Raw genomic sequence first — 26593 nt, forward strand, 5'->3', positions numbered from 1 at the left:
TTCCTTGATTCCACCTTTGGCCAAAGGCGGGAACCTTAATATTCCCAAAGGTCACAAAGTCTAAAGTGAAAATTAACATACCAGCCCTTTTCATAAATAACTTTTTTGCAAAATATACCTGTAGCTGAACATTTTCTTAGTGCTTACTTACCAAGCACTATCCTGGAACATTCCTGTTCCTATTAATTAATCTTTCTTAGTTAATGCTCTTTAACCAAGCATTTTTTCCCTGGAACTTCCTGTTCCTTTAATAACTTTACCTAACCACAATTACAAGAACATTTATACAGAAAATACATTTTTAAAACAGACTACTACATTAAAGCACACAATAAAACATTATGCAATTGGAAACATTAATTATGAAACACTATACATGAAAAAGTTAATCAGGTGGTCTTAAATCAAATTTTCAGTTGGGCTTCGCTGTTTTCAATATCCTATTTAAATTTTTATCCTATCACCAAATTGTCCAAATGTGAATATGCTGTGGACTTCCCCATTTTGTCCCTTCACCTAACACAAATTGTCCAGATGCTGGGCTTCTCCGAGGCTGCTCACCACGTAGCTTTATTTCCACGGTATCCTGGGCCCCACAGATGGATCTGGATGGGAGCCGCGAAGTTTCACTTGCCTGGTCTGGAGCTTCTCCAGGCAGCTAGTCGCCTGCTTGGGAAGTGCTGCCTCCACCTCTTCTCTGCAGCTTCTCCACCCTTAGCTTTTTGCTGCTGCAATCTGGGTGTTCAAAATTTAAAGTGGTCCAAAAATTTTAAAGCATAATCTTCATTCGGGCTGAGGTTGTCTTTTAGAAAATCGGTACAATCTCAATAAAATCTTTTCTCTCATCCTTTCCCAATCAGTTGCCTCCATAAGTTTCTGCAAATTGAGAGGCCTTGGTCCTTAAAAAAAGACTTTTTGGAGAAAAATCTCAGTGCTGGACCTTAGATGGGGGGTGATCCAAGCTTTTACCTTCCCTCCTTTACATGGCCAGAAAGGGACTCTGCCATGTTTAGAAAAGTCTCCAAGTGGTGGCCCAGGCTTTTGGGCTCACTCCAGCGGAAAAGAGCTAAAATCAAACACAAGAAAAGGAATCTCCCCATCATTGCTGTCTTCTCGGTCCAGGGTTCAAACAAATGTTTGGGCACCAAAATGTTGAATTAAATATTAAATATAAAGTCCTTGATGGTGGTGGATGATGGTGAGATTGATGGAGGGTAAGGCCTTTCTCTGCTGGCCTGTGCCATGCACCTGAAACCCCCTCCAGCCCATGGGTCTTAGGGTGGCAGTGAAGAAATAATCCACAGGCTGTCAGGTTTCAGGAGACATCAACTTTATTAAGGTCCTAGCCACCATGTTTGGCTCCTCAGCTTTTAACCTTTTAAGCAGGCTCTTTCAGCTGCCCTAATATCTCAACTTCTTTCTGCCATCCACCTCTCTTGCTGAATCTTTTCTCCATCACCCCGAATTTCTCCCCATCTATCCTGGTGCAAAACAGGAAGCCAAAGACCTCTCCCAGATGTGGGCAGGCCTGCCTCTCATGGTGAGCAAAATGGGAAGTTGGGGAAGGGGAATTGCAACTGCAAAATGATATGCAGAGAAAAAAAATTATTTTGGAAAATGTTCTATGTTATTGAGAAAGGAGCAGAGTAACTAATGTGTATGAGAGCTTATATTTTAAAATTATGACTTCTCTGGATTACAAATCTTGAGGGTATTTTTAAGAAAATTTATATTTTAATGGTCTAATAATTTTGTTAATCTGACATACAGAATTTTAACATGAAACACTTATAAGCACAGTAAGAAACCATAGTTTCTGAATTTATTTAATTTTGGTTCAATCTTTCAACTAAAAGCTTTCTTTTCAAATACGACTTAATTAGTCTTGGCATTTAAAATATGCTGAACTTACCTTAAAAGGACACAAATAGAATTTCTGGTAATTTACCAATGATCAACTTAAGGTCTTTAGAAGTAGAGACTTTTGTTTGTTTCTTGAGTCACTTTTTTTCACCTTTAATAGTTATATTTTATGATTTTGTGTTTGATAATTGAAAATTTAAGAAGTTAATACAGCTATTTACTGTGAAAATTATATTAAATGTTATTTTGATATATGAGCTGTATCCTTTGACAAATTGCCCTCAGCATATGAAACAGAAAAGAAACGGTTATAAAAAGAATGCAGGTGTGTGATCTATGAAAAAAGGATAATGTGTGGATTTATAAAACTGGATAAAGGGGGGCCAGAGAGATAGCATGGAGGTAAGGCATTTGCCTTTCATGCAGGAGGTCATCGGATCGAATCCCGGCATCCCATATGGTCCACCGTGCCTGCCAGGAACAATTTCTGAGCCTGGAGCCAGGAATAATCCCTGAGCACTGCCGGGTGTGACCCAAAAACCACAATAAAAAAAAAACAAAAAACTGGATAAAGGAAGGGAATTCTGTGAAGGAGTAAGGTTTAAGAAAAGAAACTGTATAATCAAACTGGATAATTATTATTAATATATCTCTTTTTTAATTAATTTTTATTTTGACCAAAGTAAATTACAAATCTTTCACAGTGATATTTTAGGTACATAGTGACATTGAATCAGGGGCATTCCCACCACCAGTGTTGTCCTCCCTCCACCCCTGTTCCCAGCATGCATCCCGTATCCCACTCCTTTGACCCCGGGCTGCTAGTATAAGTGGTCCCCTTTGTGTCTAGTTTGTTGTAGATTGAGTTTTGATTCTGTTGTCATGGCTTTGGATTTGGTGTTTAAGTATGATCATTTCTTATTTCTACTCAATGTTCATATACCTGTTTGATCTTGGTACCCTCCATTATTTCTCTCTCAATTTGTGAGGCAGAACACAATGGTTCAAGTTATGTGTTTCTGTTTTGAGGGCAAGAAAAAAGAAATAGGAAAAAAGGGGGTAAAAATCAAACAAGAAAGAAACAGGAGGAGTCCTTCTAGAGGCTATAAATATCAATTTAAGAACAAATGGAAAAAGGAAGAAAAACATAAAAATTATACCAAAAAGTCAAACAAAAGAGCCCGAAAAGCACCATAGCAATAAAGACAACAGCCAAACAAAAACCATGGTCTTAAAATAAAAACAAAACAAAGCACAAAAAAGAAAAACAACAACAATAACAAAAATTAATTTGTGCTTTTATTTGCATAGGCACAGTAAATATTGGGGAGATTAGAAAGGGAATTCCCTTGGCCTAAGAGATAAAGGGTTTCTCCGCCCTTGAAGCATACTGTCATGGGAATAACTATAGGCTTCGTAAATGCTCTTTTTCTCTTCCTTAGGTCCTTTTGTGCTTACTGGAAACTTTCCACTCAGTTGTGGATGATTAAAAAAGGCCTCAGTAACTAGAGATCTCGTTATTTGCACAGATCATAGGATGGTGACTAGAGTGAAGTCTTTCTTTACATTTTCTAGTAGTTTTGTTCCAACACTGTAATTTTAACGTCTTGGTTTTTGTACCAATCCTGGTATGAAGCTTAGGATAGAGCTTTTCATTATGTTTCCAAAAGTTCTGCAATGGGAATAACTACAGTCTTCAGTTGCAGTTGTCTCAGCCACACCTCTGGGATTAGAGATCTTGGTTGTTGTACAGGTTTTAGGCCAAAGCCTAGACTAGGGTCTTTTTTATTGGTCCCAGGATAAGTTCTGCTCAGTCATGGTTGTCACAGTCTTCTGTAGTTAGCGATCTTGGCTTTTACACAGATTAAAGGATGACGTAACTTTTGATTTCATCTTATTGTTAGGTAGTGAGGTAAGACAACCTGCTTTTAGAACAAGTTGTTAACATTTCCTCATTGTCAAGATATCATATCGAAACTGGCACATACTCCCAGAGGGAGTATGGTTCCTGGAGCTGTTACAGAGAATCGTGTCAGATCTATGTCTGAGATCTAGGGTTTGAGTTTGGACAGTCACTGTCTAATCACATAAAGTCTAAGTTAGGACCACATGACCTATGTTCAAGTTGAGAGGTTCCCCTGTATTGTAAAATATACAAGTTCTTATCCCTAGTAGATAAGAGCTTGTTTCTATATGTAAAAATTTCCCCTTTTGGTTAATATCCAAAATATACAAGGCACTTAAAGAACTTTACAAGAAAAAAACATCTAACCCTATCAAAAAATGGGGAAAAGAAATGAACAGACACTTCGACAAAGAAGAAATACAAATGGCTAAAAGGCAAATGAAAAAATGCTCCACATCACTAATCATCAGGGAAATGCAAATCAAAGCAACTATGAGGTACCATCTCATGCCACAGAGATTGGCACACATCACAAAGAATGAGAATAAGCAGTGCTGGCGGGGATGTGGAGAGAAATGAACTCTTAATCATTGCTGGTGGGAATGCTATCTGGTCCAACCTTTGTGGAAAGCTATATGGAGATTTCGCCAAAAGATGGAAGTTGAGCTCCCATATGCTCCAACTATACCACTCCTAGGGATATATCCTAGGAACACAAAAAAAAAATACAAAAATCCCTTTCTCACACCTATATTGTTTACAATAGCCATACTCTGGAAACAGCCTAGATGCCCCTCAATAGATGAATGGTTAAAGAAACTGTGGTACATATACACAATGGAATATTATGCAGCTGTCAGAAGAGATGAAATCATGAAATTTTCCTATACATGGATGTATATGGAATCTATTATGCTGAGTGAAATAGGGAGAGAGATAAACACAGAATGGTCTCCCTCATCTATGGGTTTTGAGAAAAATGAAAAAACATTTGTGTAATGATTTTCAGACAGAAAAATAGAGGAGGACTGGAGGATCCAGCTCCTGATATGAAGCTCACCATAGGGATTGTTTAGTGCAGTCACAGAAATAATTACACTGAGAACTATCACAACAAAATGTGGCTAAATGAAGGAAGTAGAAAGCCTGTCTAGAGTACAGGCTGGTGTGGGGTGGGGAGGAAGGGACACTTGGGATATTGGTCCTGGGAATGTTGCACTGGTGAAAGATTATATATATATATATATATATATATATATATATATATATATATATATATATATATATATATATATATATATATATATATATATAAAAGAAAAGATAAGGCCTCCCAATTCTTACCACAGGCTGTGTTCTTTACACTGACTGTATAGAAAGAGGAGGTACAATAAGTGCAAAATTTTTTTTTCCTTTTTAGTATGCCTTTGCAAAAAGAAATGGTGCTATATTATAGTGCTGGTGCATTTGGGGTGAGAGTGTCAGGATCATCATCTCTGTGCCCTGGTTTTAACCTGAGCTTTTATCCCAGGCAAGACTTTTTCTTGTAGAAAATCTAGCAGAACCTAGCAGAACCAAAACAGGTGAAGTTAAGGAAAAGAATAAAACAAAAACAAGATAAAAATATATAAATACACTCATGTATATAAAGGAAAAAAAATAAAAATGAGTTCAAAAAAGTAATTACAGGAACAAAGTGATGCAGGAGACTACCATACATTTAGGGATAAACAGGTTAAGGTAATATTATAGAGGTCTTCAACTTATAAAGGAAATATAGGCTTCCCCATTGTCTTTTGAGATATTCTTGTGGGGGGTGGGATTCAGGGCACATTTTCATCACACACACATACTGGTCTTGTTGAGTTTGAGAAATGATTTGTGGCTGAAAAGGCTTGGGTAGAGTTCTTGTACTGAGGGTTCTTCCGGAGCTGAATCTGGTATCAAAAAGCAGTTCACACTTGGGGGGATCAATCCTCATGCAGACAGGAAATATTAAAAATCATGTAGGGGATCCCAGAGCCTTCTTTCAGTGGAACATAGTTGAAAGGGGTTGAGGTTGAATGACAATCAGGTCCCTACTGTTAAGCAGTCCCTACTGTGAAAGACCACAGAGGTGGAGCGGCCAGAGAAAATTAAAGATTTTTTGGGAGTTTCTGGATCTGCACCGACTGGTCACATCCCAGGCTCTGTTCTCAGCCTCAAGAAAAGTTCGGGAGGTCAGAATCTCTCCTAACCTTGAAGATGGGTGAGACAGGCAACCTCAAGGACAATCCTATAGGTGTGAGATACCCAAGGCCATCCTTCAGATTATCATGCTGAACTGGCCTTCTCATCACTACATTAGCTAACTCTGACATGACTAGTAAAATCCTTAACAACTACTCTGTCCTTGACCAATCCCTAGGAATTCTCTGTAAATAATTGGGGGTTCCAAATGGAGCATTCTTCAGTACCTTTGTGTTTGTGTAAAGTAGAAAGCTGAAATTATTCAGCAGTCTAGCAAGGTTCAAGTTGAAAGTGGAGAGAAAAACCATTTTTCTGTAGCTGATTGAATTACATGCATTCTAGTGGGCTTAACTTAAAGCCCACTCCTCTTGGGTAACCAGCGTGGAAATAACTTTAACTGAATAGGAGAAGTAAGAAGTAACTCAGAGAAGTGTTTATTTGGAATACCATTTACTGTCCCCGGGCTGATCAGTTTAAATAATATTCCACTGTCTAATTGATCTGATTCTTTTCGGTTGAAACTGCAGAATCCAACCTGTCAATTGCCTCTTAATACTTAAGGTAGTGTGAGAAGTAGGGCCTACAGTCCATTGAGAGCTTGAAAAAGTTACAGAAGATGGATCTTTACCCACTCTCCCTTTTAATAACACCTATGGTATTAAAATTTTTAGGGAAAATATAAAACAGGAAGGTCATCAAAAAATCCTCCAGGAGAATAATAGCAAAGAAGGATAACAAATATTAAATGATCTAAGGCCATTGAGAGCAATTGGAAATTATATTATGTCTATCTATCCCAGAGGTTTAGGCAACTGGACACTTACATTTAAAGATAATGGGTGATATAAGAAAAGAAGAAGCAAATACTGTGGCTTCTCCTAGAAATGTAGAGGATAAAAGAATTAACTCTAGGGGCCGGGAAGGTGGCGCTAGAGGTAAGGTGTCTGCCTTACAAGCGCTAGCCAAGGAACGGACCGCGGTTCGATCCCCCGGCATCCCATATAGTCCCCCCAAGCCAGGGGCGATTTCTGAGCACATAGCCAGGAGTAACCCCTGAGCGTCAAACGGGTGTGGCCCAAAAACCAAAAAAAAAAAAAAAAAAAAAAAGAATTAACTCTAGGGGCCGGAGAGGTAGCACAGTAGTAAGGCGTTTGCCTTGCACACAGCTGACCTAGGATGGAAGGTGGTCCCATTCCTGGCATCGCATATGGACTCTAGAGTCTGCCAGGATCTATATCTGAGTGCATAGCAAGAGTAAGCCCTGATTGTCACTGGGTCTGTCCCCAATACGAAAAAAAAAAAAAAAAAAAAAAAAGAACACCAGGTGAAGGAAGTTCTCTTGGATCTAGAGCAAGAAAATGGCCATACTAACAACTCTTTAAATTATAGGAACCTCCTCTCTTCTCAAGATGCAGAATTATAAGAGGCCCTGTACATTCAGCTAACTCAACTTTCAGAAACAGGGCAGAATGAAGATCATCATGATGTTACAGCTAACAGCAGTAGCTTCAGGATGGCTGGGAAAAATTAATACCTGATCTATTTGTGAATTATATCTGGACTCTTACCCAGACTGTGGATGGAAAGTTTGTGAGTCCAACTATCACCCCAGAGATCTCCTAAACTTTGATTTATGTTTTGTAAATTGTGTCTTTGCTTAGATATAACAGGGTTTTTTTTTTCAGCTTTTGTACTCTGCTTGCTTCAAGAAGTTGACTGCTGTTGTCTGACATTAATCCCTAGGCTCATGAATGAGGGAGGATTATTCTTCCTTATAAACTAGAAGGGGGGGAGTGTTGGACCCTGTACTTCTCAAAAGGACTGAATTCCTTTATATAAGAGGAACACTATTCTCTTAAAAGAGCAAAGGAAAGGAGATATACCCACCGCCAGTCTCCAAGGTCAATTTGGTTAAGGTCTCTTTTAGGGTCTGATAGCACAGGCCATAAAGTCCCTAAGCAGAGTGCAGTGTAATTTTCAATTGGTACCAATGGCCTTTCCTAGTTGAATTTCTGGTGTTGGACCCCAGAGCCTCTGGCAGCTTGAAAGCTTGTTCACCTCTTCTTCTTCCCTTCTTAGTTACTACTCCCACACATTGCCCAGGCCAAATTCTAAGAAAATGAGATGTTAGTTTGTATCACAGATGTAGTCAAAGGCCATTCTGTTTTTCAGCCCTAATGCTATCAAACTAGATAAGGGAAGGGCAGAAATTAGGACTGTGAGAAACTTAAACTGTTTGAATTAACCAATGAAATGCTTAGCCAGCTAAAGCCTGCTGATACTATATAAGCAGTCTACTAGTTTTATGTAGGACCTTTCTCTTTTATGATACTGGCTCCAGATAGCAGGAATAAACTCCCATTTGCATTTTATATTATCAGAGATGATCTCTGACTCTCAGAGCTGATTGGGTTATCTGCTCAGACCCTAACACTGTGGCCCTTCTTGCCCTCCTTCTTACTCCCCTGGAAGCTTTCCTGCTGATCTTCCTCTTTCACATTTTCTCTAGATATTTAATCACCTTAGAAGTCATTAAAGGGGAGTATGGGTGAAGTTTCATCTTTCGTAACTTCTTCAGGCTGGCATAGAATTGTTGACTACCTGCAAAAATGAATGAACTCTCATGCTACTTTAGCTTTTAGTTATGGGCCAGGCAATTTACTAGTTTAATTTTGCAGTTATCACAATCTGAAAAAGATCAGTTCAATTAGATAGTGTGATATCATTTAAAACAATCAGGCCCTGGAGAAGTAAATAGTCATCTTTCTCCTATTCTTGGAAGGAAAGAACAGTAGAACATGCTTTCCTTGGAATGATGACACAGATGTTAAACAACAAAAACCAAAGTGTCCTAGCACTATACCTATTCCTGAGCATTTAGGCATCTCTGAGATCATACTGCCGGTCTTTCTCAGGATAAGTTCACTAGTGTTATACAGGTGTTGCCTGGACAGTGGGCCTAGAACTGCCACTAGGTTCAGTAATAGCACATAAAGTATGTCTCTGAGTTACTTCTCCTAATGTCTTATTCATAGTAAGTTCTCTCAGATAAATTTCTGGCTTTCACTATCCTAGTCAGGTTAGCATAGCAATACAGCTTTTAGTTTTTTCATGACAGTCTATTACAACCAGAAAGTACACCTTCACATGAGTTATCCAAGAGGAGTGTGCTTTGAGTTAAGTTTGCTAGGAAGCATTTAATTAAGTCAGTTACAGAAAAAAAGAAAAAAGCTTTTCTTTCCACTTTCACCTTGAACCTTGCAATATGGCTGAAAAAACTTGGTTTATTCCTTGCTGGTTTGTTCCAGCAAAACTTGAGAAATCTCCATTTGGAGCACCCCATTATTTACAGAGAATTTCTGGGGATTGGTCTAGAGCAGAGCAGGTAGATTATCAATAAAGGCATTAATTTTTTACCAGTCATGCCAGGGTTACCCAGGATTTGCTGATTTAAAAATGCAAAAGTGAGTTCAGCATGATGAACTGGAGGTGTCATCATATATAGGAGTATCCTAGTAGGAGGGAGTTTGTCCCATTCTACTCCATGGTTGGGGAGATTCTGATCTCCAGAACTTTACTCAGTGCTAAGAGTAGAGCCCAGACTGGCCAGTCAGTGTACATTTAGCATTCCTAGATGATTTCTGATTTCCTTAGGCTTTATGGTCTCCCAGAGGATAGCAGAGTTCTTATAACAGTACCCATTATTACTGGGCATGCTCCTGTCATTTAACATCAACCCCTTTCAAACTTTATTTCCCTGGAAGAAGGCTCTGGGGTTCCCTACCTGACTTTAAAATTTTCCTGTCTTCATGAGAAGTAATCACCACTACAAAAGAAAAACTTTCTGTTTGTATTTATGCAAACCAATAAAGTGCCATAAAAGATAATCATGCATCAAAAAATACTGAATGTGCTAAAAAAAAGAGAAAAGGAAAATGTTTCCCAATTTACAGAACACACATTTACAGAACAAATTTACACAATTTACAGAACACACATATAATTTTAAATTCCATTTTTTAAAACCTTAATTCCCTGTTATTTCTAAAGGTCCAATTTTCTATGAGCATGGTATCATGAATCTATAGTATCCAGGCTACTTTTCATAGAGTTCTCTAAACAAAAACATTATTATTTTGATTTGGGCCCCACTCAGCTCTCAGGGGTTACTACTGACTCTGCTCAGAAATCGCTCCTGGCAGACTTGGGGGACCATATGGTATGTCGGGAATAGAACTCAGGTCCATTTTGTGTTGGCCATGTGCAAGGCAAAAGCCCTACCATTGTGCTATATCTTCAGCCCTAGATAATTTTTTTTTTTTTGGTGTTTGGTTTTTGGGCCACACCCGGTGGTGCTCAGGGGTTACTCCTGGCTGTTTGTTCAGAAATAGCTCCTGGCAGGCACGGGGGACCATATGGGACACTGGGATTCAAACCAACCACCTTAGGTCCTGGATTGGCTGCTTGCAAGGCAAACACCGCTGTGCTATCTCTCCAGACCCAGCCCTAGATAATTTCTAATTTAGAGAATACTTACAATAATAATCCAATTTGATCATACAGTTTCTTTCCTTATAACAACCATCAAACTTTCTGCACATTCTTTTACATTAATTCTATTATTCCAATTTCTAACTACTGGTTACACTTTCACAGAATTTTCTTCTTTTTTTCAACATCATAACTCCATCCATTATCTTTCTTGCATAAGACACACATCTATGCTCCTTTCTCTAACCTCCTATTCTCTATTCATCCTCTGTCTGGGTGGTTACCCTGGATGGCACAGACACCCGTGTGCACCTAGTGTGGAATACCGGGTAGGGCCCTTCTTGACTCTGTGCTCTTGCCTCTTTTTAAAATGCCTGTTTCTATATCCTCCTCCTAAACCAGCATTGCAACTCTAAGAGGGAAAATTGAAACTTCTCTCTTTTTATATTTTATTTAAACACCTTGATTACAAATATGATTGTAGTTGGATTTCAGTCATGTAAAGAACACCCCCCCTTCACCAGTACAACATTCCCATCACCAATATTCCAAATCTCCCTTCTCCTCATCCACACCCCACCTGTACTCAAGACAGGCTTTCTACTACCCTCATTCATTCACATTGTTATGATAGTTCTCAATGTAGTTATTTCTCTAACTGCACTCATCACTCTTTGTGGTGAGAGCTTCATGTCATGAGCTGGACCTTCCAGCCCTCCTCTCTTTTGTCTCTGAGAATTATTGCACAAATGTCTTTTATTTTTCTTAAAACCCATAGATGAGTGAGGCTATTCTGCACCTATCTCTCTCTCTGGCTTATTTCACTCAGCATAATGGATTTCATGTACATCCATGTATAGGAAAATTTCATGACTTCATCTCTCCTGACGGCTGCATAATATTCCATTGTGCATATGTACCACAGTTTCTTTAGCCATTCATTTGTTGAAGGGCATCTTGGTTGTTTCCAGAATCTGGCTATTGTAAATAGTGCTGCAATGAATATAGATGTAAGGAAGGGATTTTTGTATTGTATATTTGTGTTCCTAGAGTATATCCCTAGGAGTGGATCATATGGGATTTCAATTTCCAGTTTTTGGAGAAATCTCCATATAGTTTTCCATAAAGGTTGGACTGGATGGCATTCCCACCAGCAGTGAATAAAGAGTTCCTTTCTCTCCACATCCCCCCTAACACTGCTTGTTCTCATTCTTTGTGATGTGCATCAATCTCTGTGGTGTGAGGTGTACCTCATAGTTGTTTTATTTGCCTTTCCCTGATGATTAGCAATGTGGAGTATTTTTTATGTGCCTTTTGGCCATTTGTATTTCTTCTTTGGAAAAGTGTCTATTCATTTCTTCTCCCCATTTTTTGATGGGATTAGATGTTTTTGCCATTGGCTTGTGGTAGATGGCCTTGACTAGATTGAGAAAGGTTCTTTTCATTCCCATCTTGCTGAGAGTTTTGATCAAGAATGGGTGTTGGACCTTATCAAATGCTTTCTCTGCATCTATTGATATGATCATGTGATTTTTATTTTTCTTGTTGTTGATGTTTGTATTATGTTGATATATTTACAGATGTTAAATCATCCTTGCATTTCTGGGATGAAACCTACTTGATTGTAGTGAATAATCTTCTTGATGAGGCATTGGATCCTATTTGCCAGGATTTTGTTGAGGATCTTTGCATCTGTGTTTATCAGGGATATTGGTCTGTAATTTTCTTTTTTGGCAGCATCTCTGTCTGATTTTGGTATCAAAGTGATGTTGGCTTTATAAAAGGTATTTGGAAGTGTTCCCGTTTTTTCAGTTTCATGAAAGAGCCTGGCCAGGATTGGTAGTAGTTCCTCTTGAAAGGTTTAAAAGAATTCATTATTGAATCCATTCTGGCCTGGGCTTTTGTTTTTGGGCAGACATTTGATTACCATTTTAATTTCTTCAATAGTGATGGGGGTGTTTAGATATGCTACATCCTCATTCAACCAAGGAAGGTTATAAGAGTCCAAGAATTTATCCATTTCTTCCAGGTTCTCATGTTTGGTAGCACAGAGTTTCTCAAGGGAAATTTCTTTCTCTCAATTGGGAAACAAATAGCTACATGATTACACTAAGCAGGACCAAATTGTTCTTTATGGTACTTGTTTTGTTTGTTTTTTTGGGGGCCACACCCATTGACTCTCAGGAATTACTTCTGGCTATGCACTCAGAAATCACTCCTGGCTTGGGGGACCATATAGGAATTGAACTGCTGTCTGTCCTAGGCTAGTGCTGGCAAGATAGACACCTTACTGCTCCACACCACTGCTCCAGCCCCAATCCTCCTTTATGGTACTTATTAATGATCTTTAATTAATTTTTTAATCTATTGAATATTCACAATCAAGTACCATTACCTTTAAATATCATTTATTAAGATTACCATGAACTATAAATATTTCCATATATTATAGTTATCATTAAGTTAATAAAGTTATAATGTTAACATTAAGTTTTTTGTGGTAAAATTGACATGGAATTGAGTTACCTTAACAATATCATTAGGGGCCGGTGAGGTGGTGCTAGAGATAAGGTGTCTGCCTTGCAAGCGCTAGCCAAGGAACGACCGCGGTTCGGTCCCCCAGCGTCCCATATGGTCCCCCAAGCCAGGGGCAATTTCTGAGTGCTTAGCCAGGAGTAACCCCTGAGCATCAAATGGGTGTGGCCCGAAAAACCAAAAAAACAAACAAACAAACAATATCATGCATTCCTAAGAACTGAGCAGACTTATTAACAATATAGTCTGAAAAAGCTACACAGTAATTTGCAGCATTTTCCACCTAATTCTTCATTCTTAGAAATCCTAAAATTAAAGTTGCTCTTTGTAGACCTCTTGTATTGTCTTTTAAAACAGTCAGTATTTTTTTCTGGTAGTCTGCCTAGGGGAGTGTACTAAAGGAGTGTACTTGGGCACTTTAATTTTTAGACAAGGTCTCCATAGCCTCTTCCCCAGAGTATTTTAATTCTCTCAGGCCTGAACTTCCAAAGTCTCCCAATGCCCAATGCCTTGGTAGTTCTTTTTTTTACCAGTCAGAGCACTCCTTTTCTGGTCTCATCAGCATCTAACTTGTCTTATGATCTTCTCAAATCAGGTAGTATCTTCAAAAGGGGAGTAAAGTCTGGTGCCATTAGCACAATAACAAATTCAAAAAAATGAAGACAGACACATCCTCTGGTACTAATGCCATTTGCACAGGTCTAAGGATATCTTTCTACTTGAACCTAACACTAACCATACCACAGAGCAGATTACCAATCAATGAAAGGGGTGGTCAAATATGCAAATATGCTCAATTGATAGATTAATATTCCTCTGCCCTCTCTAAGAAGGCAGGAGGGCAACTAATATTGGTCAAGAAAAGCAGGATGACAGAATGCCTTAATGAAGACAGGGTACCCAAAACAAATGAGAAAATGTATGGATGATGATTTCTGTGACGCATCTTCACAGCTTCTGACACAACCCTTGACCCTATCCAGAGCAATGGGTCAATGGGAATCCTTTCTACCTTGCAGCTCCTGCCACAACCTCTTTTGCAAGGCAAATGCCACTGTGTTATCTCTCTGTCCCTAACATGTTTTTTGGTTGTTGAGAGTTTTATGATGAGTATTTGCTGAGCTTTTCAAATACTTTATCCATATATATTGCTATGATATATGGTTTTTATTTTTTATTGCTATGGAATATTATATTGATTGTTGTGGGTATAATAAACCATCATTGTATCTTTTATTTGCTCCAACATTGTCATTGGTGTATGAAAGTCTTCATAAATTATTGATTTCTATTTCTAGAACTATGTTGAGGTTCTTTACATCTGTATTAAGGCTATTAGCCTGTAATTCCCCTTTTTTGTGGTATCTCTGTCTGCTTTTGGTATCAGGTGATGTTAGCTTCATAGAGACTGTTTGGATGTGTTTCTGTTTCTTCACTTTGCTGGAATAGCCTGAAAGAATTGGCAGTGGTTTAAAAGTGATTGGCATTTAGAGGTTTAAAAGAATTCACTAGTGATTCCTTCTGGGCCTGGTTTTTTTTTTGGGGGGTGGGGTGGGGAGAATTTAATTACCATTTTCATTAGCTTGAGATAGTTATAGGTCTGTTCAAATATTGCAGATGATCTTGGTTCAACCTTGAAAGGTTATAAGAATCCAAGAATTTATCTATTTCTTCCATATTCTCTTGTTCTTTGACATAAATATTCTCAAAGCTCTAAATTATACTTTGAATTTTTGTAGTACATTTTAGAACACCCCCATTTCAATTCTGGTTCAGTTTATTTTTTGATACCCACACTTTTATTATTATTGTTGTCATTATTACTATTATTATTATTACAGGGGGAAAGGGACTGCTGACGAAGGCTCAGTGACACTGCCAGATGTACCCTATGAATGGTGAAGCTGCCAGATGTGCCCTGTTAGGGCTGGGGCCTGTATCAAGATGCACAGGCTTGATCCTGCCCCCAGCTGTGTGTCCCCAGTTGTGCGGGCTGTGACTGAGTGTGGCACAGCAGGGTGGCTGGAGAGCAGTTTATTTTTTAATAATAATATTTTATTTAAGCACCATGATTACAAATATGTTCTTAGTTGGGTTTCAATCATAAAATGTACATCCCCTTCACCAGTACAACCTATCCTCCAACAATGTCCCCCATTTCCCTTCTTCTTACCCCTGCCTGTCTTCAAGACAGGCATTCTTTTTCTCTCTCACTATCATTATCATGATAGTTGTTAATGTAGTAATTTCTCTAATTACATTCATCACTCTTTGTGGTAAGCTTCATGTTATGGGCAGGCCCCTTCGGCCCTCAACTCTATAGTCTCTGGGTATTTTTAATATACTGTCTTTTATTTTTCTTAAATGCCACAGATGAGTGAGACTACTCTGTATCTGTCTCTCTCCCTCTGACTTATTTCAATCAGCATAGTAGTGTCCATGTCTATCTATGTATAGAAAAATTTCATGACTTCATTTTTCCTGATGACTGCAATGTATTCCATAGTGTATATGTATCACAGGTTTTTTTGTTGTTGTTGTTTGTTTGTTTGTTTTTTGGGTCACACCCTGCAGTGCTCAGGGTCACTCCTAGCTCTACACTGAGAAATCGCCCCTGGCAGACACGGGAGACCATATGGGATGCTGGGATTCGAACCACCGTCCTTCTGAATGCAAGGCAAATGCCTTACCTCCATGCTATCTCTTCGGCCCCAAGTATCACAGTTTCTTTAGCCACTCATCTGTTGTCTGGCAACTGAATTGTTTTTCAGATTCTGGCTATTGTAAATAGAACTGCAATAAAAAATAGTCATGCAATGGTCATTTTTTGTATTGTGTGGGGTTTTGTTGTTGTTCCTAGAGTATATCCATAGGAGTGGTATAGCTGGTTTATATAAGAGCTCAATTTCCAATTTATTGAGAAATCTCCATATTGTTTTCCAGAAAGGCTGAACTAGACAGCATTCCCACCAACAGTGAAGGAGAGCTTCTTTCTCCCAATATCCCCACCAGCAATGATTGTTATTCTTTGTGGTGTGTACTAGTTTGTGTGGCATGATATGATACCTCATTGAATTTTTAAATTGGATGTCCCTGATCAATGATGTGAAACATTTTTCATGTACTATTTCTTTTTCTTTATTTCTTTTTGTTTTGGGGGCATACCCAGTGGCCTTCAGGGATTACTCCTAGCTCTGTGCTCAAACCCAGATCAATCCTGGGTCAGCCACATGCAAGGCATATGCCCTACTGCTATGGTATTTCTCCAGACCCCTCTATCATCTTCTTTGAAAAATATCTGCTCACTTTTGATCCCCATTTTTTGATGGGATTATTTTTTTCTTATTAAGTTCTGTCAGTACCTTGTATATCTTATATACTAGCCCCTTATCTGACAGGCATTGGATGAATAGTTTTTACCATTCCATGGGTGAACTTTTTATCTTAGTGACTGTTTCCTTTAAAGTGCAGAAGATTCTCAGTTTAATATAGTCCCATTTGTTTATCTTTGCCTACACTAGCTTGGACACTGGTGTTTCCTCCTTGAAGATGTCTTTAGTCTCATTGTAATTGAGTGTTTTACCTATGTTTTCTTCTATATACCTTATGATTTCAGTCTAATATAAAGGTTTATAATCCATTTTGTTTTGACCTTTGTGCATGGCATTAAATGGAAGTCTGAGGGTTTTTTTTTTTTTAATGTGGCTGACTGGTTGTCCCAGCACCACTTGTTGAAGAGGTTTCCCTTGCTTTATTTTCTATTTCTTACCCCTTTATCAAAGATTAATTAATTGTATGTCTGGGGAACATTTTCTTACTACTCCAGACTATTCCACTGATCTAAGGGTCTTTCTTTATTCCAATACTATGCTTTCTCTCTGATTCAGTTTATTAAGTTTCACTCTACTTTTGTGAGTCTTGATAATGTTTTTGTCAGTCTTGTTTATTTTTACAAAGAAGCAACCTTGCTTTCATTAATCTTTTGGATGTTCATTTTATTAGTTTCTACTCTAAGTTTTATTTTCTTCCTTCTGCCTGATTTCAGTTCATTTTCCAATTTCCAAAATCCATTAAGTTATTTGTATATTCCCTTTCTTCTTTCCTGATAAATGTTTGCAAAGCTATAAACTTTTCTTTTAATACCATATTTGCTTTGACTATTCAAATGTGGTTTTTGCAGGAAACAAAATGTTGAATTCAACTTTCTAATACATTTTGCCACCTGTTTTTTTTTTTTAATTTAAACATCATGGTTATAAGATTGTTTATAGTACTTTTTTTCCACAAATAAAGTTGTTCATGATTAAGTCTCAGTCATAAATGTACATCAACCTTCATCAGTGCGCATTTCCCATCACCAATGCCCCAGTTTTCTTCTCACACTCCCTGATGTCCTCTTCCCTCTCACCTTCCCCTACCTGCTTCTGGGGCAGGCATTTTATGTCATTTTCTTTGTATTTTCTTTTCTGACACTGTGGTTTGCACTACTGTTAATGAAGGGGGGCCCTGTTTGTCACATTTCATTTTGCCACTCTGTTTTTCCTGATTGGTTCATGTAGCACATTGACATTGAGAGATCATTATGAGATTGTGTGCCATCTTTATTGTAGACATTTAAATTTAGTAATGTCATGAGTTGCTGTTTATCTGTGAAACTGGCTTGGTGAAGTATTCTTGGTGAGGGCCATTCATTTGATTGAGTTCTTTTGCTATATTCTACCACTGCCTTTGGAACCAGAGGGTTGCTTGCGTCCTTTATGTCATTCCTTCTTTGCTCTTGTTTCTTTCAGTATTTTTTCTCTTTCTATAGTTTTCTTCATTGTGACTAAAATATGCCTTGAGATGATATTCTTTAGCTCTCTTTTAGCCGGCTCACTTCAAGTGTCCAGTATATGGGTTCAAGTGCTCTTCAGCTCTGAGCAATGTTGTAAAGTCTTTTCTGTTGATTCTTCAGGAGAGTTTTATTTCTGGATCTCTAAGGCCCAAATAATTCTTAAGTTGTTTCTGTTGAATTTATCTCAGAGTTCTATTATTATCTGTTTGCTTATTTTAAGTATTTTCCCATCTTCTGTTCATTTATTTCAATGTTATTTTTGAAATTCTTTTCTTGTATGGAGGTGTTATGCAGCTTATGTTTCAGTTCACTGATTCTGTCATCAGCAGCTATCATTCTAGGTGAGAACTTCCACCTTTTCATTTTCATTTCATTTTTCTTCCAAGTTTTTATTTCTTTTATTTATTTTTTTTGTTTGTTTGTTTTTTTTGTTTTGTTTTGTTTTTGGGTCACATCCAGCAGTACTCAGTGGTTACTTCTGACTCCATGCCCAGAAATCGCTCCTGGCAGGTTTGGGGGACCATATGGAATGCCAGGATTCAAACTAATGACCTTCTGCAAGAAAGGCAAATGCCTTACCTCCATTTTATCACTCTATTTCTTTCATTTCTGTTTGAAGTTTTCTTTTTTTGTTTTTTAGTTTTTGGGCCATGCCTCATTGCTGTAAGTGGCTTCTGTCCTACAGCACCAGTGGGATTTCAATGAAACCACTTCAAGGAGGGTGGTGAAATATGAAATATAAAATAATGAAACCACACAAAATAAATTGTATGCATCTTCAATAGACGTGAGACAAATTTAATCTTTAAGCAGGGAGTTTTATAAGGGGTAAAGCCAGTCATAGAAATTGAGAAGAATGTTTACAATCACAGAGCAAAGTTTAACAGTAGACAATACTTAAGTTATGGACGTGAGCCATAAGAATTCTGAGTTACAAAGAAGAAGGTCACAACCTAAGGCAGCTCTTTTAAAACTAACTTTAAATGCAAAATAAGGGATTAATAAGAAGTAGAAAAAAATCTAGGAACATGACCGTCACTGAGCTGGGCTCTATTGTTTCAGAGGTCAAGTAAAGAGCCAAAGCCCATAAGGTGTAGTTCCCATATTCTGATCAAAACTGATCATGCCCCTAATTTCCCTCATGCTCATTTCTGCTCCCAAGGTCATTCTGCTGCCCCCTGCTGCACTGTTCTCACCACAGTCAGTAAGTCTAACTTTGGGCTTGCTGTTCTAGTGGGATCTCTGATCTGGCATAAATCACTTTCCTAATCTGTGTAGAACTTCTTTATTCTCCCTCATATTTGAAGGATGTTCTTTCAAGCTGATTTCTTGAATGGTAGTACTTGAACCCTATATTCCTGTCCTCTCCTGACCTATAGAGTTTATAGCGAGGTCTGAAAGCCTTCTGGTAAGTGGGCTTCACACCACCTACATTATTTTCTACAATCAACTGCTTTTCTCTCAGCTGTGTGTGAGGGGGGGATGGGGGGAGCTGTTGGTTGAGATATCTTTATATTGAGATAAATGACATGTATTAGTTTCATGGACTTTTAATTCCAGTTCCTTCCCTGAATAAGAGTATTTTCAGTTGCTATTTCTTTAAATATATTCTCTGTCCCTGTTTCTTTCACTTTTCACCTTCTGAGATACATATTGTCTTTATATTGTCATTCTAATGGAATTAGATAATACTTGTAGTCTTTCCTCATTTTTTTATAAATCTAATTTTTCTCTTCACCTGGATCACACTTAGGAGTATTATCTTCAAGTTCTCTCATGTGTGCCTCCATTGGTCTGGTCTGTTCCCATTGATTTCTCTTGTGCTCTTAATCTCATATACAGGGTTCTCCACAACCTAAATTAATGTTAGTTTCTTATTACCTAACTCAGTAAGCTGAGGTTGGCAGTTTTTTTTTTCTTTCTTTTTTTTTCTTCCTTTTCTTTGAGTTAAAAACTATTTTTTGAATTATTTATCTTTTATACAATATAACCTCCCACATATCTGAATTTAGTATTTGGAGAGTTATTATTCCCTCATTGTGCATAATAGTCCTTGAAGTCTCCATAGGCTTGGTATTGAGTTTCCATCTCCAGGTGAATGGTCCTGAAGAGGGGATACCTTGAGGATTCAGAAACAAAGAAAGACATAAAAGAGAAAGACGTGTGGTCAAGGGGATCCGAGTTTAATGAATTGAGAGTCCCGACTGTCCTCCAAGTAGGATATTAACTGTTCAGGAACAATCAGCAGGGGAAGAAGAACAGTTAATAGACAAATTCCTATCTTATGCTAGCTAATTAGGAATAATGGAGTATGTACACTACAGAAATGATGGGAAGAGGAAGCTAAGGTAAAATCTCTTAAGATAATCTCAACATTGTTCACTCTGAGGACTTCAGGGGAAACTTCTGTGCCTGTCTGTGTTTCTGAATACCTGAAGGTCTCCTCAGAGGCCTGGGGAGAGCACGCCCAAAAACATGCATTTTGAAGCTGCCCAGTGAGTAAACTCTGACTGTGGAGGTTGCTGTCCAATAAGCTGAGCACTCTGGCCTGTGGAGGCTCCGCCCTGCTGTGCTTTTGTTCACTCTGAGGACTTCAAGGGAAACTTCTCCTGTGCCTGCCTGTGTTTCTGAATACCTGAAGGTCTCCTCAGAGGCCTAGGGAGCACATCCCAAAAAAACTGTCAACTAGAGGCAGCAGAAGAGTGCAGCCGCTCCACTTTGCTTCCCGGCTGCACACTCTTTCTAACCAATGAACCCCACCAAAACACGCAGGAAAAACCACACTACAAGTGTGACAATGGGGAAACCTCGCAGGCAAACACCATGCACAGAGAATGAAGATGAAAGCTCGGATGACCTAAAAAATTCCAACCACCTGATTAAACTTTCAGATAAGGAACTTAAAATAGCAATATGGAAGATGTTTGTAGAACTCAGAGAAAGCATAGATCGATCTGAACAGAACACAAAGACAGAAATCAGAAAACTCCAAACTGAAATAACAGATCTGAAAAACACAGTAGCTCAACTGAAAACCACAATGAATGGGCTCACCAGCAGGGTAACAGCAGCTGAGGAGAGAATCGGAGTACTGGAAGATGTGATGCAGAAAACTTCAACACAACAGAAGAAATTGGAAAAGAACCTTAAGACAAACAAACAGGCAATGGAAAAAGTACTCAAGGAATGCAAACAGATGAAAATAGAAGTCTTTTATAAACTCCACAGAAACAACATCAGAATCATTGGAGTCCCAGAGACCCAGGTAGGAGATCTCCAGGAAGAATCAACTGTCAAAGATATCATCAAAGAGATACTCCCAGAGTTAAAGACTACATGCAATCAATTTCTGCATGCCCGAAGAGTACCAGCTAAAAGAGACCCAAAGAAAAACACCTCAAGACACATCATCGTTACAATGACAAATCCCACAGATAGAGATAGAATGCTGAAGGCAGCAAGATCAAAAAGGGAAATTACATTCAAAGGATCATCCCTAAGACTTACAGCAGACATTTCACAAGAAACTCTCAAGGCCAGAAGACAGTGGTGGGATATTGTGACAAGACTGAATGAAATGAATGCCTCACTGAGAATACTGCACCCAGCTCGACTCACGTTCAGGTTTGAAGGAAGAATACATAGCTTCATGGATAAACAACAGCTCAGAAACTTCATAGATGAAAAACCAGCCTTAAAGGAAAAACTGACAGGTCTACTCTAAGACAAGAGAGACCAACAAACACAACAAATTTATCTACAAAGATGACATTAAATCCTATGACAATCATCTCCCTCAATGTCAATGGACTAAATTCACCAATTAAAAGACACAGAGTGGCAAATGGTCAAAATGATGAATCCAACCTTCTGCTGCCTACAAGAAACACACCTGAATAGTCAGAACAAACATAGACTCAAAATCAAAAATTGGAGGAAAATCATCCAAGCAAACGACACCCTCAAAAAAGCTGGGGTGACCATATTAATATTTATTGACACCAACTTTATACTCAGAAAATTGGTAAGGGAAAAAGATGGACACTATGTACTACTCAAGGGATATGTGCAACAGGAAGAAATCAGACTACTAAACATATATGCACCCAATGAGAGACCAGCAAATTATCTAATACAGTTACTGACAAATCTAAAAGAAGACATCAATAATAACACAATAATTGTGGGAGACCTCAGCACGGCTCTATCAACACTTGATAGGTCAACCAGACTGAAACCTAACAAAAACATACTATCCCTGAAAAGAATAATGGAAGAAAGAGGACTAGTAGATATATACAGGACACTCCATCCCAAAAAACCTGGATACACATTCTTCTCCAATGTACATGGGTCATTCTCCAGAATGGACTACATGCTGACACATAAAACATACCTCCATAAAATCAAGAGGATAGAAAATTTGCAGGCTACCTTTGCTTACCACTCTGAAATTAGATGTGAACTACAAAGGCGCACAGAAGAAAAATTTTAACAATTAAAAATTAAACACCCTGATACTGAACAACCAGTGAGTCCGAGATGAAATCAAAAAGGAAATAAAAACTTTCCTGGAAACAAATGATAACAAATGAAACTGCCAGAATCTATGGGACACAGCAAAAGCAGTCCTGAGAGGAAAATTTATAGCTCTACAAGCACACATCAGGAAGGAAGAAGGGGCATACCAGAATAACTTAATGACGCATCTCAAAAAATTAGAAAATGACCAACAAAAGGAACCAAAAATAGGGAGACAGAAGGAAATAACAAAGATGAAAGAAGAAATCAATGAAGTGGAAACCCAAAAAGAAACAATCTGAAAGATCAATGAAAGCAGTTCGTTCTTTGAAAAAATAAACAAGATTGATAGACCATTGGCAAAACTCACAAAGAAAGAGAGAGAAAGAAACCTGATAACCTGTACTAGAAATGAAAAGGGGGAGATCACGTCAGATATTGCAGAGATCCAAAGGGTAATCAGAGACTACTTTGAGAAACTTTATGCCACTAAACATGAGAACCTAGAAGAAATAGAAAAATTCTTGGACACTTATAACCTTCCACAGTTAAGTAAGGAGGGTGTAGCATATCTAAACACCCCCACCATTACTGAGGAAATTGAAACTGTAATCAAACATCTGCCTAAAAAGAAAAGCTCAGGCCCATATGGATTTCCTAATGAATTTTTTTAAATCTTTTAAGAGGAGCTACTACCAATCCTAGCCAGGCTCTTCCATGAAATTGGAAAAAAAATGGGAACACTCTCAAACAGCATTTATGAAGCCAACATCACCTTGATACCAAAACCAGACAGAGATGCTGCCAAAAAAGAAAATTACAGGCCAATATCCCTGATGAATGCTGATGCAAAGATCTTCAACAAAATCCTGGCAAATAGGATCCAATGCATCATCAAGAAGATCATACACTACGACCAAGTAGGTTTCATTCCAGGAATGTAAGGATGATTTAACATCCGTAAATCTATCAACATCATACACAACATCAACAACAAGAAAAATAAAAATCACATGATCATATCAATAGATGCAGAGAAAGCATTTGATAAGGTCCAACACCCATTCTTGATAAAACTCTCAGCAAGATGGGAATGAAAGGAACCTTTCTCAATCTAATTGAATCCATCTACCACAAGCCAATGGCAAATATTGTCCTCAATGGAGAAAAACTAAAACCTTTCCTCTGAATTCTGGTACAAGACAAGGCTGTCTGCTCTCACCACTCCTCTTCAACATAGTACTGGAAATACTTGCTATAGCGATCAGGCAAGAAAAAGATATCAAAGGAATCCAGATAGGAAAGGAAGAAGTCAAGCTCTCATTGTTTGAAGATGACATGATACTCTACTTAGAAAACCCTAAAGACTCTACCAAAAAGCTTCTGGATTTATAAACTCATATAGCAAGGTGGCAGGCTACAAAATTAACACACAGAAATCAATGACCATTTTATACACCAATAATGATAGGGAAGAGATGGATGTCAAGAAGGCAATCCCATTCACATTAGAGCCACACAAACTCAATTATCTTGGAGTCAACTTGACCAATGACTTGACGGACCTATACAAAGAAAACTATAAAGCCCTGCTCCAAGAAATAAGAGAGGACACACGGAAATGAAAACACATACCCTGCTCATGAATTGTCAGGATTAACATAATTAAAATGGCAATACTCCCCAAAGCATTATACAGATTTAATGTGATCCCCTTAAAAATACCCATGACATTCTTCAGAGAAATGGATCAAACACTTACGAAGTTCATCTGGAAAAATAAACACCCTCGAATAGCTAAAGCACTCCTAGGGAAAAGGAAAATGAAAGGCATTACTTTCCCCAACTTTAAACTGTACTACAGAGCAATAGTTATCAAAACAGCATGGTATTGGAATAAAGAAAGACCCTCAGATCAGTGGAATAGGCTTGAGTTCTCACAGAACGTTCCCCAGACATACAATTACCTAATTTTTGACAAAGGATCAAGAAGTCCTAAGTAAAGCAGGGAAAACCTCTTCAACAATTGATGCTGGCAGAACTGGTTAGCCACTTGCAAAAAAGTGAATGCAGACTCCCAGTTAATATCATGTACGAAGGTAAAATCCAAATGGATTAAAGACCTTAATATCAGACCTGATACCATAAGGTATATAGAACAACACATAGGTAAAGCACTCCATGACATTGAGACTAAAGGCATCTTCAAGGAGGAAACTGCACTTTCCAAACAAGTGGAAGCAGAGATCAACAGGTGGGAATACATTAAGCTGAGAAGCTTCTGCACCTCAAAGGAAATAGTGCCCAGGATACAAGAGCCACCCACCGAGTGGGAGAAACTATTCACCCAACACCCATCAGATAAGGGGCTAATCTCCAAAATATACAGGGCACTGACAGAACTTTACAAGAAAAAAACATCTAATCCCATCAAAAAATGGGGAGAAGAAATGAACAGACACTTTGATGAAAAAAAGAAATACAAATGTCCAAAGGCACATGAAAAAATGCTCCTCATCACTAATCATCAGGGAGAAGCAAATCAAAACAATGATGAGATACCATCTCACACCACAGAGATTGCATACATCACAAAGAATGAGAACAAACAGTGCTGGCGGGGATGTGGAGAGAAAGGAACTCTTATCCACTGCTGGTGGGAATGCCGCCTAGTACAGCCTCTATGGAAAGCGATGTGGAGATTCCTCCAAAATCTGGAAATTGAGCTCCCATTCGACCCAGCTATTTCACTCCTAGGGATATATCCTAGGAACACAAGAATACAATACAAAAATTTCTTCCTCACACCTATATTTATTGCAGCTCTATTCACAATAGCCAGGCTCTGGAAACAACCAAGATGCCCTTCAACAGATGAATGGCTAAAGAAATTGTGGTACATATACACAATGGAATATTATGCAGCCTTCAGGAGAGATGAAGTTATGAAATTTTCCTATACATGAATGTACATGAAATCTATCCTGCTGAGTGAAATAAGTCAGAGAGAGAGAGAGAGAGAGAGAGAGAGAGAGAGAGAGAGAGAGAGAGAGAGAGAGAGACGCAGAATAGTCTCACTCATCTATGGGTTTTAAGAAAAATAAAAGTCATTTTTGCAACAATCCTCAGAAACAATGAGAAGAGGGCTGGAACACCAGCTCACTTCATGAAGCTCACCACAACGAGTAGTGAGTACAGTTATAGAAATAACTACACAGGGCCCGGAGAGATAGCACAGCGGCGTTTGCCTTGCAAGCAGCCGATCCAGGACCAAAGGTGGTTGGTTCGAATCCCGGTGTCCCATATGGCCCCCTGTGCCTGCCAGGAGCTATTTCTGAGCAGAGAGCCAGGAGTAACCCCTGAGCACTGCCGGGTGTGGCCCAAAAACCAAAAAAAAAAAAAAAAAAAAAGAAATAACTACACAGAAAATTACCATAATCATGTGAATGAATGAAGAAACTGGAAAGGCTGTCTGGAGTACAGGTGGGGGTGGGGTGGGATGGAAGGAGATTTGGGACATTGGTGGTGGGAAGGTTTCACTGGTGAAGGGGATGTTCTTTACGTGACTGAAACCTAATCACAATCATATGTGTAATCAAGATGTTTAAATAAAGGGAAAAAAAGAAAAAGAAAGATAATCTCAATAATCTTCCTCCAGGAACTGTGGCAAATAAAAAAAGTGAATAGAGTTCCACCTCTGTCAACTAGGCATTCTCTGGGGGTGCCAGCATTCTGGTAATTAAGAATCTTTTTTTTTTGGGCCACACCCGGCGGTGCTCAGGGGTTACTCCTGGCTGTCTGCTCAGAAATAACTCCTGGCAGGCACTGGGGACCATATGGGACACCAGGATTCGAACCAACCACCTTAGGTCCTGTATCGGCTGCTTGCAAGGCAAACACCGCTGTGCTATCTCTCTGGCCCCGTAATTAAGAATCTTTAAGTCAACTTTTTCTGCCTCTTTCCTCAGACTCTTATCTAGCTAAACTTGTTTGTTTCTTGTATGTATTTATACCTGACACTTTTCTGCCTACCCTAAGAATTTGGATGAATAATTTGGACTACTCATTTGAGCTACTCATACTTAATAAATAACATACTCATACTTTGCATTTTCTATAGTCTTTTATGGGTTTATTTGGATTGATTTGTTAGAAATTTTGGCTCCTTGACCTTAAAGATCTTAGTCTGATTGAGTAGATTTTTTTTGTCAACT

At 38.5% G+C, this 26593-nt stretch overlaps 1 pseudogene; it reads left to right on the top strand.

Moving 5' to 3' along the window:
* Positions 1-5096: 5096 nt before the first annotated feature.
* On the top strand, positions 5097-5212 carry LOC126014833 (uncharacterized; annotated as a pseudogene).
* The last annotated feature ends 21381 nt before the right edge of the window (positions 5213-26593 follow it).

The sequence above is a fragment of the Suncus etruscus genome, chromosome 7 (assembly GCF_024139225.1).
Source record: "Suncus etruscus isolate mSunEtr1 chromosome 7, mSunEtr1.pri.cur, whole genome shotgun sequence".
In the NCBI taxonomy this organism is placed as follows: Eukaryota; Metazoa; Chordata; class Mammalia; order Eulipotyphla; family Soricidae; genus Suncus; species Suncus etruscus.